We start from the raw sequence: 15,208 nt of genomic DNA, 5'->3' as shown, positions 1-15,208 counted from the left end.
CTAGAAGCCCTAGGAATCGAGTGCCTGTGTTTATTTTCCGGTCACGTGATCCAAACGCGTGACGGAAACCCTGTACTGTATGTCTTAACCCATTTTGGCCTGACATCGAAATTTAAGAAATGTCTTCTAAATTCTGACAGTTTTCTGAAATACCTCATGTTTCTGTATCAGTGGTGCTCCATATTTCATGTCAAGGACCCCACAATTTATTGGCCACCGACCCCCAGCTGACAATACAGTATGTTATTCCAGGAACCCCCTCAGAAGCAAAGATTCGAGTTAAAAACGTTTGCTGTGAAAGAATATTCAAATATTTGTGCTGCATTTTCCCGATTTTTCAAAAATAGCAGACCTGCTATTTTTCAATAGCTAAAGCATAACAATGCTTAAAACACCAAAAGGGGTTCCCGTTCAGAATGGGTTAAAAGTTATCAAAAATGGCAAATAAAACATATCAAAGAAAAGTCGGGAATCCGCGTGATCCGCAGGGAATGTGTTAATACGCTTTTTTGCCCCCCAGTAAGTTTTATGTGGAGTTTAACCGTCGTGGAGAACCCAGCACAATTAACCCTTCCAGCTAGATATAGTGGGACATCTAAGCAGGAGAGGAAACATCCATCCATCCATCTTCAACCGCTTATCCGTAGTTGGGTCGCGGGGACAACAGCTCCACCAGAGTGCTCCAGACTTCCCTCTCCAGAGCAACATTAGTGACTTCCTCCTGGGGGATCCCGAGACGTTCCAAGGCCAGTTGGTCAATGTATTTCCTCCAACTGCGCCTTGGTCTGCCATAGCTTAGTTTTCATGTAGTTTCCATTTAGTTTCCGTCAGTGAAAAAAGGTAGTCGACGAACATTTTTCGTTTTAGTTTTAGTCGACGAAAACAACACTGCACAGCATTATTGTTTCTAAACTACTCAAACATATACGTGCAGAGTTTGATTCTTGCCCAGATAGATTACTGTGCCTTCAGATAGATTACTGTGCCTTACTGTGCCTTCAGATAGATTACTGTGCCTGCAGCACATTTGCACTCAAGAGAGTGAAGGCGAAATCACTCTTGAAAACTATGCACTTGAAAAACCAACATCAGGGCAAAGCCTAAAGCACATGGTTGTCTAACAGGAGAATGGAAGGTGATGTCTTGGCAGCCTCCACTGTCTAGACGACTTGCTGTTGTTCTCTTGTCTAACCCATTTTGACCTGACACTAGATTCTACAAAATGTCTTCTTAAATCCTGACAGTTTTCTGAAAAACCTATGTTTCTATGTCAGTGGTTGAATTCTCAACCTTTTTCATGTCAAGGACGCCCCGAATTATCTGTATTTGGCCACCAACCCACATCTCAAAATATGTTGTTCCAGGGATCCTGCAGAAGCAAAGATTTGAGTTAAAAAAAAACGTGTGCTCTGAAAGAATATATATATTTGCGCCACATTGTCGCGATTTTCAAAAAATAGATTTTTGAATCTGCTATTTTTCAATAGCTAAAGCATAACATAATGCCTTAAAACACCAAAAGGGGTTCCCGCCCAAAATGGTCTAAACTGACTGACCGGCCTCTGCCAAATAAGAGAGAGAGAGAGGCTATAGCTCTACGTACTGACCTTCTAACAGCCTGCGGTTCAAGAAGCTAAGGCAAAAGCTAAATATATTTATGAAGCGGCTTTTTAACAAAAAAACACGCCACACATTTGGAGAGAGGTTGGAGAGCAGCCATTCTGCTCTGACCCTAATCTCTCTGTTTATTGAAAGGGAAAGAGCAGCACCCGCGGGCTATAATCCCAATACCAAGCAACACACTCGCAATGTAATGTAATGTCAAGAGCTTTTTTGAATTGTGCTCCGGAAACCAGCGGCGTGTGTCGTTCTCCCCCCTCCCCCCCCCCCCCCCCCCCCCGGCCCCAACGACTCTCCATAATGCCTTTCTATCTATCGCTCTGCACTTTAAATGGAGAAAATAAAATTGAAATACCACGACTTAAATTATAAAGTGAACATGAATGTTAAACCATTTTTGTCCACTTTCAGAGGTAAAGGAACACTGCAGATGTTACCGTGTAACTGTAAAGACATGGAGGGATCACAGCGGAGGATATGATGCCACGCAAGGAAAAGGAAACTGAGACAATGCTTTAGTCTCGTGTTACCAGACTGTGTTGCCTCTCGCAATTTCCAAATGCTTTCATCATTCAGTCTGGAGCAACGGAAGAGCCGTCATGAGTAAAATATAAAGCGGAAGTGGAGCCTCCTCGCTACTTCCGTTTCGTCTTTACAGTCGCGCACATTTATCCAAATATAAATATAAATCATCTAAGCATAATATGCTAAGCTTGTTGCTTGGCAGAAAAGGAAATAAAAGAAATAAGCTCTAAAGATATTTTAAAATATATTTTCCTCTTCCTTACTCGGATTTCGGGAGGTGTAGTTCCAGACTCTATATAGCATTCTGGGAGGTGTAGTTCCATACTCTAGATACATTCGGAGATTGTGGAATAGTTGTCTGGCTACACGAGACTAATAACATCTATACAGTACATAAGTGGGGGGTCATCCCTATGTTCCCCAGGTTCTATGTTCCCCAGGTTCTATGTTCCACAGGTGGGGAACATAGAACCTGGGGAACATAGGTACGCTCCCATCAGTGGTTCTCAAACCTTTAATGTCTAGGGGTCACCGGACCCCGCTTTAGGAACCACTGATCTAAATTACATTTTAGCCTTTGCATAAGCCTGCAAGGTCATCAAGGCTATAGGGCAAGTGCTACGGCGAGCCATGTGAGCTTGTAGATCAGCCGCGGCGAACGGCAATCATCGGTTCTATGTGATATGGGCCGTTGAATATAGCTTGTTTTGACCAACAACAAAAAAACGCAATCTGTGAAAAGAATCCGAGATAAATGCATTTTCCGATCTGTCGTAATGTGTGATAGATGACGCTAAACCACTGAAAAGACCGCATGACGGAGAGATCTCCGTCATCCGCAGTGAAAGTGTTGATGATGGAGATCAAATGTAGCCTGCATGGAAACCAGACAAATCTGCCACAGGAAAAAAAAAATGGGGAGATTGGTCTGGCACTGCTCAGTTTGAATTACATTTCACTCACCCCAAAGTTGTGGGTGACCAATCAGAGCCCACTATTCAATGTGAGACTTTTTATTTGCTGTGAGTGACGTTGGAATCTGTTTGTAAATGACCCCTGACCCTTGACCCTTGGAAATGTATCTTCCACACGAGTTCCAGACTAATATCTACGCAGTGATATTAGTCAACAGGGGGGAGTTCAAATACGTCCAAAACTGGTACTTTTCAGGATTCAAATTTAAAAACAGCAAAGGTAGCAGATCTGCAAGCTCAAGATATGCGGATCTGCTACTTTCGATGCTTTTGTGTGACTCTGCTGATCAAGTAGGCCAGGGCATTCATTTAGAGAAATAAAACACAACAACTTAAAGAGGTTTGGGCCTGGACAGCATGCAACAATATGGATGAGAGCAGCGCCTGCACTTTTCCACCGGCCGCAGCCCCCAGCGGTCGCTGACACAGCCAGGAACGGGCCGGCCACCTGGCGACGCTTCACTGCCTCTTTAGTCCGTATTATTCCTCCATCAGAGGCTGGAGTGTTTTTGGCAGCGCCTGCGTCCAGTCAGCAGAGCGCTGACCCGCTTCGCTCTCATTGTTCCATCTATTATTAATAGGGACCGAGCCAAAGGCTTCCTGATGACTGTGTGTGTATGTTTTGTGTGTGTGTCTTTGTGTGTGTTTTTGTGCGTGTGTTTTTGTGCGTGCATGCGTGCGTGCACCACTGCGGTCGAGTCCAGACTGGATCCCCTATAGAAGTGCATCATGAGTGTTCAACACCGCCTGTCCTAATGGCTGTGCTCTAATAGTACATGACACTTCACAGCAATGTGTCACATTTATGGCCTGTGTGTGTGCTGGGTTTGAAGTGGTATTGGTTTTAGTATGGTCTGTGTGTGTGCTGGGTTTGAAGTGGTATTGGTTTTAGTATGGTCTGTGTGTGCTGGGTTTGAAGTGGTATTGGTTTTAGTATGGTCTGTGTGTGTGCTGGGTTTGAAGTGGTATTGGTTTTAGTATGGTCTGCAGCAGGCCTGTATGTGTGCTGGGTTTGAAGTGGTATTGGTTTTAGTATGGTCTGTGTGTGTGCTGGGTTTGAAGTGGTATTGGTTTTAGTATGGTCTGCAGCAGGCCTGTGTGTGTGCTGGGTTTGAAGTGGTATTGGTTTTAGTGTGGTCTGTGTGTGTGCTGGGTTTGAAGTGGTATTGGTTTTAGTATGGTCTGTGTGTGTGCTGGGTTTGAAGTGGTATTGGTTTTAGTATGGTCTGCAGCAGGCCTGTGTGTGTGCTGGGTTTGAAGTGGTATTGGTTTTAGTATGGTCTGTGTGTGTGCTGGGTTTGAAGTGGTATTGGTTTTAGTATGGTCTGCAGCAGGCCTGTGTGTGTGCTGGGTTTGAAGTGGTATTGGTTTTAGCCTGTGTGTGTGCTGGGTTTGAAGTGGTATTGGTTTTAGTATGGTCTGCAGCAGGGGTGCCCACACCTCACCTGATAACTCATTTTAACCCATTCAGGACGGGAACCCCTTTTGGTGTTTTTAGCATTATGTTGTACTTTATAGCTATTGAAAAATAGCAGATCTACAAGCTCATAGCACGGCACCGAGTGCCACACTACGAGCTTATTGTAAATCAGCTATTTTTTGAAAATCATGAAAATGGGACGCAAATCTTTGAATATATATTATTTAACAGCGGACGCTTTTAACTCAAATCTTTGCTTTTGGGGGGGGGGGGGGGGGGGGGTTCCCTGGAACTACATATTTTCACTTACATAGAAACATGTTTTTCAGAAAACTATTAGGATTTAGAAGCCATTTTTTCAGAATCGGCCTCAGGTCTAAATAATGGGTTAAAATGACCAGCTCAACAACAATCTATACGCAGCACAAATATATAATGATCGCACAAGAAATATATAATGATCCCACTGTATGAAATACTTCTATATGCACCACAAATATATAATGATCCTACTGTATGAAATACTTCTATACCCACCACAAATATATAATGATCCCACTGTATGAAATCATCATCATCATCATCATTTTTCGACCGCGGTCGAGATCATGGATTTCACAATGCCACGCCAGACTTCCCGGTCCTTCATTGCCACCCCCAGTTCCTGCTTACTGATGCATGTGTCCCTATAGCGATGACATCAGGGAACGACAGTTTTCTACCTCTGGTCTGCTTTGAGGCAGGACTCCAGAGAAGAAGGGAAGATAACATCATTGTCAGCTCTGTAGCAGTGGCCGGCAAAGTTAGATTAGTCGATGGGTGGCTCTTCCAAGACAGATTTTGCGCTCTCATTAGAAGGCGGGTGTAAGTGCCATCCAACCGTTTCTCTAGTTTCTTTGAAAGTGACCATGTCTCGGAGCCATAGAGTAGAATCGGTCGTCCTAAATATTTTTACTTTTAACATCTTACTAAGCTGGGATGACCAGATCTTATGCATGTCATTGCAGGCTGACCAGACCCTTCCTAGTTTGAAAGTCCTTTTGGGAAGAATTAACCCAAATACTTGTAGTCATCAACCCGTTTCAGAGGAGTGTTGTTAAGTGTTTTTATAATGTGGTTATTGTTGGATTTGCATATATTTACGTATTCAGTTTTCGTCTCGTTGAGATAAAGACCAACACAGTTGGAGGCCTGCTCAAGAGACTGAAGGAGAGCCTGAGCGTATTCCAATGATTCCTTTCAAAATATTTTTATTCAGGTTTTTGTAACAGTAGCCCAGGGGCAAGTATTAAACAGACATATAAAATATAAAAATAAAACTCAATCCCCAGAAATATATAATGATCCCACTGTATGAAATACTTCTATACGCACCAGAAATATATAATGATCCCACTGCTGAAATACTTCTATATATATTTGCTACAAATATACGTCATATTTGGCGGACATTGGACAATTCATTGTCAATGGCAAATATGAGACATGTGGGCACAAGATGACCTACATTTTCCCTTCATTGTCAATGGCATTTCATGTATGAACTCACCCCTACGCTGTCGTCCTGTTGATAAATGAACCACGCCCCCTGCTGGTACCATAAAGGAACAGCACTCTGAACTCAGCTGTCTTCCTGTTGATAAATGAACAACGCCCCCTGCTGGTACTATAAAGGAACAGCACTCTGAACTCACCCCTACGCTGTCTTCCTGTTGATAAATGAACAGCGCCCCCCTGCTGGTACTATAAAGGAACAGCACTCTGAACTCACCCCTACGCTGTCATCCTGTTGATAAATGAACAGCGCCCCCCCTGCTGGTACCATAAAGGAACAGCACTCTGAACTCACCCCTACGCTGTCTTCCTGTTGATAAATGAACAGCGCCCCCCTGCTGGTACCATAAAGGAACAGCACCCTGAACTCACCCCTACGCTGTCTTCCTGTTGATAAATGAACAGCGCCCCCCTGCTGGTACTATAAAGGAACAGCACTCTGAACTCACCCCTACGCTGTCTTCCTGTTGATAAATGAACAGCGCCCCCCTGCTGGTACCATAAAGGAACAGCACCCTGAACTCACCCCTACGCCGTCTTCCTGTTGATAAATGAACAGCGCCCCCCTGCTGGTACCATAAAGGAACAGCACCCTGAACTCACCCCTACGCTGTCTTCCTGCCGGTATTGCCTCCAGTTGTGTCCCGTGTCGCTGAACATCAGCAGGTATTCCGTCAGCCAATCGGAGCTTCCGTAGCGACCCTGCGTGGCGACGGCGCTGATCCGGGTCCGCCCACCCAGGTCCACCTCCAACCACTGGTAGCGGTCTGAGGTCAGAGGTGACCAGCCCCCGGCGCCTGGAGACAGACAGACAGACAGACAGACAGACAGACAGACAGACAGACAGACAGACAGACAGACAGACAGACAGACAGACAGACAGACAGACTTTTGAGTACGGTAGAAATACTCTGTTACAAGCAAAAGTTGATCAACAAGTTCAAGTTTGCGTGCATGCGTGCGTGCCGTACATCTAAGTCACTTAAAGCCTATTTTTTGATACTACGCTTAACGCCATTGCCGTAGATCAATGGCAATTGCGCTTTTATAGCGCTTTCGATCGATCAAGCCATAATGCTACTTGCGGTAGCATCGGGATCTGTTGTTGTCATGACTATGGATCGCCCATCTTAGATCGTCCTCGCCATAATAATCCATTCTATCTGTTTCTTTCAATCGCCTGTATCTCCTATTCCTTGTCCCAGATGGCATTTTTGGTCAAAAACAACGTTTCTTTGACGGCACAGAGCCGACGATGTGGAGCTCTCCAGTGCCCCGGCATAGACCCATCTTGTAAACAAGGCCTGTCCAGGACCCGTTCCACTTACTAGGTTATGTTCACGTCCGGTATAGTCTGGAAATGTGGCTTTTCAAAATAAGAGCTCAACTGGGAAAAATGCTGGCGTGAATTAGATCCTAATTTTTCAATAAATGTTACGGGCTAAGTGTTAATCTCCGCCCTGAGCGCTGGGCGTTACCATTTGATAGGACGGAGACCTCTGTTTATGCAGCTCGGGGTGTTAACTGGCCACGCATGTGTCGGACTGTTGCACGTCGGACCAACGTCTGCGCCTCGTGGCTTCCCACCCTTTTCATATCATGGTCCGTTGCTTATTCAGCATTTGAGCCACGGACCACCATTTAGGCCTCTCGGACCCGGAACATTGGATAACATGTTGTCCACAATTCTATGCTGCATAGATGTGGTAGCATAGCAGCGATATCAGGAAAAATAACAATTCTTCTATGTTTTCAAATTGTGTTGAACTTCTTGTAAACTAAGTCATGCAGATCTTTGGTATCTTTTCACACTCTCACACAGACAGACATTCTGAGAGGAAGTACAAGATACCATGCATCAGTAATTCTGAGTGCATCCTCAAAAGGATGTGTAAAAATGTTGTTCAACCCAATTATTTTGTTTCCCCATCTTATCTTTCATCTCCTCTCTTCCAATTTAGTCATTATGCCAGTGCCCATTTGTTTTCCCCTATCCCATACCGTGTGTGTGCGTGCCTGCGTGTGTGCGTGCGTGCGTGCGTGCGTGCGTGCGTGCGTGTGTGCGTGTCACTACAAAGGATGGTGGAGATGAGCATGTGTCTCATGCATTCCAGATAATGGCCTTATCTTTGTATCCGATCTGTTTGGACATACATAATATCTACGATTTCTGAAAGTTTCATGTCTCTGAAACTTTCAAGGACGTCGTGGGAATTTGTGAAAACCTGAGGAGAAGAACCAAGTAAACAAACAGACAGAGAAAGAATACGCTGCCTTTCAGCCCTTTGGGCTTGAAACACAAATAACTGAGGAAGACAGATATACTGTAGAGAGGAAGAGACAGAAACAAAGATGGAGAAAGACAGAGATACAGAGACAGAGATATATATTGCATCACCATGATTCTGATTTGAAACACTTGCGGCGGCAGGCCGGCCTGCCACCGCACCACCGTTTCTGTGCATGTGTTGTTGTGATGCTGTTCATGAACACCCCTGTGGGCCTATACTATAGTTGAGTGAATTTAATTTGATTGTCCATCGATTGTCATAGCACTTATTTCTGTTGCCGTGGAGAGGCTTGCATGTTGAATTGTATACTGTATTGATTAGGCCATTTATTTATATTTAAGGCTGAAGCAGCTTTGAAACCTGACTGTATGATTTATTCATCATGTTCTTTCTTTCTCCCTCTTTCTGCCCAACACGTATCTGATGTGTCTGGCTCTCAGAAACCATACAACAAGTATCTGATGTGTCTGGCTCTCAGAAACCATACAACAGGTATCTGATGTGTCTGGCTCTCAGAAACCATACAACAAGTATCTGATGTGTCTGGCTCTCAGAAACCATACAACAAGTATCTGATGTGTCTGGCTCTCAGAAACCATACAACAAGTATCTGATGTGTCTGGCTCTCAGAAACCATACAACAAGTATCTGATGTGTCTGGCTCTCAGAAACCAACAAGTATCTGATGTGTCTGGCTCTCAGAAACCAACAAGTATCTGATGTGTCTGGCTCTCTTTCTGCCCAACCAGTATCTGATGTGTCTGGCTCTCAGAAACCATACAACAGGTATCTGATGTGTCTGGCTCTCAGAAACCAACAAGTATCTGATGTGTCTGGCTCTCAGAAACCAACAAGTATCTGATGTGTCTGGCTCTCAGAAACCAACAAGTATCTGATTTGTCTGGCTCTCAGAAACCATACAACAGGTATCTGATGTGTCTGGCTCTCAGAAACCAACAAGTATCTGATGTGTCTGGCTCTCAGAAACCATACAACAAGTATCTGATGTGTCTGGCTCTCAGAAACCATACAACAAGTATCTGATGTGTCTGGCTCTCAGAAACCATACAACACGTATCTGATGTGTCTGGCTCTCAGAAACCATACAACAAGTATCTGATGTGTCTGGCTCTCAGAAACCATACAACAAGTATCTGATGTGTCTGGCTCTCAGAAACCAACAAGTATCTGATGTGTCTGGCTCTCAGAAACCATACAACAAGTATCTGATGTGTCTGGCTCTCAGAAACCATACAACAAGTATCTGATGTGTCTGGCTCTCAGAAACCATACAACACGTATCTGATGTGTCTGGCTCTCAGAAACCATACAACAAGTATCTGATGTGTCTGGCTCTCAGAAACCATACAACACGTATCTGATGTGTCTGGCTCTCAGAAACCAACAAGTATCTGATGTGTCTGGCTCTCAGAAACCAACAAGTATCTGATGTGTCTGGCTCTCAGAAACCATACAACAAGTATCTGATGTGTCTGGCTCTCAGAAACCAACAAGTATCTGATGTGTCTGGCTCTCAGAAACCAACAAGTATCTGATGTGTCTGGCTCTCAGAAACCAACAAGTATCTGATGTGTCTGGCTCTCAGAAACCAACAAGTATCTGATTTGTCTGGCTCTCAGAAACCAACAAGTATCTGATTTGTCTGGCTCTCAGAAACCAACAAGTATCTGATTTGTCTGGCTCTCAGAAACCAACAAGTATCTGATTTGTCTGGCTCTCAGAAACCAACAAGTATCTGATTTGTCTGGCTCTCAGAAACCACACGGCTATAATAACAGCTACATTTTACAAACGTGGCAACAGGGTTGGAAATCCTTCCACCAACTAAAGCAAATATATCTCTGCTGTCGGTGTGTGCGTGTGTGCGTGCGTGTGTGTGCGTGCGTGCGTGCGTGCGTGCGTGCGTGCGTGCGTGCGTGTGAGAGTTAGCTGTTTCTGACGGACAGGTGGTGGCGCTACAGAACTTTACATTCTGGCTAATAACTGGAAGTCTAAATAGAAAAGATAGAAAAAAACTAAACTGTATGGGTCCGATTACTATTAAATAGGCTGTGGAGTCATTATTGGACCAAGGTTATCAGTACGGACATAGCCTCGGAAACCCAGACGTTTTTATTTCCAGGGAGAAAAAAAAAGTCTACTTCAATTCGGCATAGAGTAGCGCAAACGTTGATCACTCTCTGCTGATTTCTGATCGTCTGCACCTTTGTTAAATTGACGCACACACGTACACCGGTACACACACACACTCCTCTCTCTCTCTGTCGCTCTAATTAATTAGTCTAATCTCGCACAGCTGTGTCTAGATTCTCCTGTCAGATCCTGCCGGGAGCTGCCTATGCCATAGGAAGCATAGGTGGACCCTATGGGTGGACCCCAGGGAGCTGCCTATGCCATAGGAAGCATAGGTAGACCCCAGGCTAGTACGGACATACTGCACACGGCTTGTGGATATCTCATTTAGTTTTGAAGGTATTGACCGTTGAACTTGAAAAGTGCATTGCTGCAGACGCACTCAATCATCAGGATGGTAACATCTAAAAGAACAGACGCACTGGGCCAATCATCAGGATGGTAACATCTAAAAGAACAGACGCACTGGGCCAATCATCAGGATGGTAACATCTAAAAGAACAGACGCACTGGGCCAATCATCAGGATGGTAACATCTAAAAGAACAGACGCACTGGGCCAATCATCAGGATGGTAACATCTAAAAGAACAGACGCACTGGGCCAATCATCAGGATGGTAACATCTAAAAGAACAGACACACTGGGCCAATCATCAGGATGGTAACATCTAAAAGAACAGACGCACTGGGCCAATCATCAGGATGGTAACATCTAAAAGAACAGACGCACTGGGCCAATCATCAGGATGGTAACATCTAAAAGAACAGACGCACTGGGCCAATCATCAGTATGGTAACATCTAAAAGAACAGACGCACTGGGCCAATCATCAGGATGGTAACATCTAAAAGAAATCTTATTCCTGTTTGTGCTTTCCGGATCTTTCGGGGGCGGTTTGTTTTGGTCCCCCCCCCCCCGTTTGTTTTTAGTCTCATCTACAGTCGCTACGAGTTGGAATACAACACGGATACAAAGCAACTATTCCAATAATTTCAAGGTACCAAAAGTTAAGTCTGAAATTGGTAGATCAGCTTTTACTGTAGCTTCTGTGGTCCTAATACATCGAATTACCTGCAAACTACATTAAAATTGACCACATTGGTACCCTTGAGTCGTTTTAAAACCTTGGTGAGCATACAGACTCCCACAATATGGAACTGTTTTTAGATCGTTTTGAAAATGTTGTCTTAGCTTCTATTTGTAAACTATATGTAATTCACATGGATACCTTTTGTTTCCCTTTTCCTGATCTTCTGATGTATTGTGATGTTTTTTATATGATATTGTATTACTCGACGACACTGAAAATGAGTTTGATTACTCATTGATTACTAATTTCGAGAATAAAACTTGAATTAATAAATGAATGAATGGATGAATGGATGAATGAATGAATGAATGGATGGATGGATGGATGGATGGATGGATGGATGAATGGATGGATGGATGGATGGATGGATGGATGGATGGATGGATGGATGGATGGATGAATGAATGAATGGATGAATGGATGAATGGATGAATGAATGAATGAGTACTTGAAGAAATGCATCAAGGCTTTTATTGGGCACTAGGCCCTTAACCCATTTAGACCTGACCTCAAAATTAAAAAAAAATCTTCTAAATCCTCCAGTTTTCTGAAATAAATATTTTCACGATTTTTCAAAAATAGCAGACCTACAAGCTCATAGCGCGCCACTCGGTGGCACGCTATGAGCTTGTAGATCTGCTATTTTTCAATAGCTAAATTATAACATAATGTTTAAATCACCAAAAGGGGTTCCCGTACAGAATGGGTTAAAGTATGAGGGCCTTGATCGCGGGGCATTTGGGGTACTTCCGATTCCGGTATCTGGGTTCCGGCACGATGACTACAAATCAGTGACTGTACAGCATGACGTGTTAAGTTACCATCCGCTCCCGACCGGATCATAAACCCGAAAATGGGTAAGCCTTCCCAGAGTCCCATGAGGCTAACGGAAGATATAGGGCCGCCTGTCAGAGTCCCAGGCTAACGGAAGATATAGGGCCGTCTGTCTCCACGAGATGAAGAGAAGACACTGTGAACCACATGCAGCAGGGAAAGGAGAGATTCTGCCTCCATCTCTGTGCGCCGTGTGTGCGTGCGTGCGTGCGTGCGTGCGTGCGTGCGTGCGTGCGTGCGTGCGTGCGTGCGTGCGTGCGTGGGTAAGCTACAGTACACATATGCTGACTCAGGCCAAAGCGTCGCCTCGGAGCCCAAACACCAGATGGAAGACAGATTCAAAAGAAGGAGGGTGCTCACCCCTTCCCTGCGTGCATGCGTGCGTGCGTGCGCGTGTTTGTGCGTACGTGTGTGCGTGCATGCTTGTGTGTGTGTATGTCCTTTATTTAAATCTATCAATTAAGTAACTCGGCAGGAGATTCAAATATTTACAATCCATGCATTTAGCCGACACCACAGTATACAGTACTGTATGCTGGCTGAGACAGGCGGTTCACCCCAGGATTGTCTATAAGCCTGAGCTACGATGTAAGCACAGACCGTATTATTTTGAAAGCGCTGGAACTATAATGAAAAATACAAATCAACCTCGCAACTGTCTGAAAAAAGAAAATGCTATCATCATGCTATCTGAATTACACATATCAATAATACAGCGCTCGTTCATAATGTGACACTTAGGGACACTTAAGGATCTTGCGCAACTGAAGTCCATATTTCCGCGTGCGTTTTATGGATCCATAAATCGCTACGCCCGGCCCATCTTGCGTGCTGACTCCGGTGCGCGTCGTTATATTAAATTGCACAACAAACGATAAAACATGAATGTATCTCGTCGGCTACTCCTTATCCCGAATATCATAACTCCAAGGTCCATATCCCTAATATCACAAGTAAGACGCGCGAACGCGGGAAGCGAACGCAGCTCGTAAATTGCAAAAACAACAATTAGAATAAATTACGTATACTTTTTTTTTAAGTTATTTTTTTTGTTTTGTTTTTTGTTATTTTTTTAAGTTTTCTACTGTGTGTGTGTGTGTGTGTGTGTGTGTGTGTGTGTGTGTGTGTGTGTGTGTGTGTGTGTGTGTGTGTGTGTGTGTGCACGCGCTCGCTCGCGCACGTGTGTTTTTTCTATATGTTTTGTTTTGTGTATGTTCTGCCTGGGTTACATAGTAATGGATCATTGCATTCGCAATAACTCCAAGGTCCATATCCCTAATATGGGATTTCAGTGCAAACGGACAATAAAGTACTATATCATATCATATCATCAGAACTCCAAGGTCCATATCCCTAATATCAGAACTCCAAGGTCGCGCACATTTTTATTGAGCTCCTTACATCGTCCCTCACCTCATATCAATTCAATCGGAGCCCCAATTCTGAGAAAAGCGCTGCTAAAGATTGTGCGTGTAATGTAGGCTATTATGTGAACAGAGTTTTTGATGTCACAACGTGGAAGCAAGCATTGCCAAGCGACGGAGAAGTGACCAGTAAATATAATATTATTAATTCTAAAATAGAAATCAAAGAAACAAGAGATTCTCGTGATTGGCACAGGAGGGTTTTAAGCTCTAAACACAAGATATCTTCAGTTTGGCATAGATTGTGTTAAGTTACTGCCTCCCCAAGACAAAATAGTAACCTATCTCAATGGTAGGCACGCACACACACGCACGCACGCACGCACACACGCACACACGCACCTCTCTATCTCTGTCTAACCTTGCGTCACCAGTCTTTCCACCTCAGAGGAAAGCCTGGTCTGTGTTCCAAAATCGCCGTGTGAAACCGGTCTGGAGCGGATGGTAATTTACGTCATATTGTAGTCACTGGTTTGATTTGTAGATCAGGCAGGTGGAAACCAACAAGGCGGAACAAGAAAGTACCCTTACTCATTCCGCCATGTCGATTCCTGCCAGGTGACAAATCACCTGGCTACAACCAATCATTGACTACAACATGACGAAAGTTACCATCCGCACCCGACCGGATCATAAACACGAAATGGAATGCTGCCCAGGCTAATCTCTGTCCCTCTAATTAATTAGTCTCATGTCCTGCAGCTGTGTCTATACTTTCCCCCGGTGGCTCCGGCCAGGAGAGGCCCTATGCCATAAATAGAACAGGTCTGTGGGGAGGTGCAGCTGGCAGCAGCAGCAGCAGCACGACGCCAAGGCTAATGTGTTCTTGACAAGCAGACGTACGTGACCCCCTAACGGCACGGAGGCAGAGGGCAGAGACCTTTTGTTCCCCTTCTAATTATAGGAGTTAGACTCTGGAGGGAGCCTAGGGAGGGGGTACAAAATATTATACAATAGTGGAAAACAGACAGAGAGAGAGAGACTGAACAGACACGCCTTTTTGAAAACAGACATTTTCAGAAATACAAAAAAAGAAAAGCGCATTTTCCCCCATTTCCATCCACTGATAAAATGTCAAATGAAGGGAACATGTACATCATATGTAGACGAGCAAATCGGCTAACCAATCACATACATTCAGTTGTTCATGAGATGATGTATGATGATGTATAATGATAAGAGCGCCCCTCACTTCACACAGGTGTGATTCTTTGTGAAGTGAAGACTTATTCACATTATTAGGTGTTTCCATTCAGGGATTTATGTGCACCCACTGACACAGTGCACACAGAGAGCAGTGGTGGGAAAAAAAATACTCAATT

General features: G+C 44.2%; 1 pseudogene across 1 annotated transcript in view; it reads right to left on the bottom strand.

Annotated features, from left to right (window-relative positions):
- The window catches only part of LOC306927573 (contactin-associated protein-like 4), a 233,051-nt pseudogene that overhangs the window by 154,339 nt on the left and 63,504 nt on the right, over positions 1 to 15,208 (bottom strand). Inside the window, exon 4 of the transcript in view lies at positions 6,697 to 6,890. The product of the transcript in view is annotated as a contactin-associated protein-like 4 (transcript). The remainder of the gene's footprint in view (positions 1 to 6,696; positions 6,891 to 15,208) is intronic.

This window comes from Electrona antarctica, assembly GCF_951216825.1.
Source record: "Electrona antarctica genome assembly, chromosome: 1".
Taxonomy (NCBI): Eukaryota; Metazoa; Chordata; class Actinopteri; order Myctophiformes; family Myctophidae; genus Electrona; species Electrona antarctica.
Note: the sequence above shows the minus strand (reverse complement) of the source record. Positions and strands in the feature narration are given on the sequence as shown.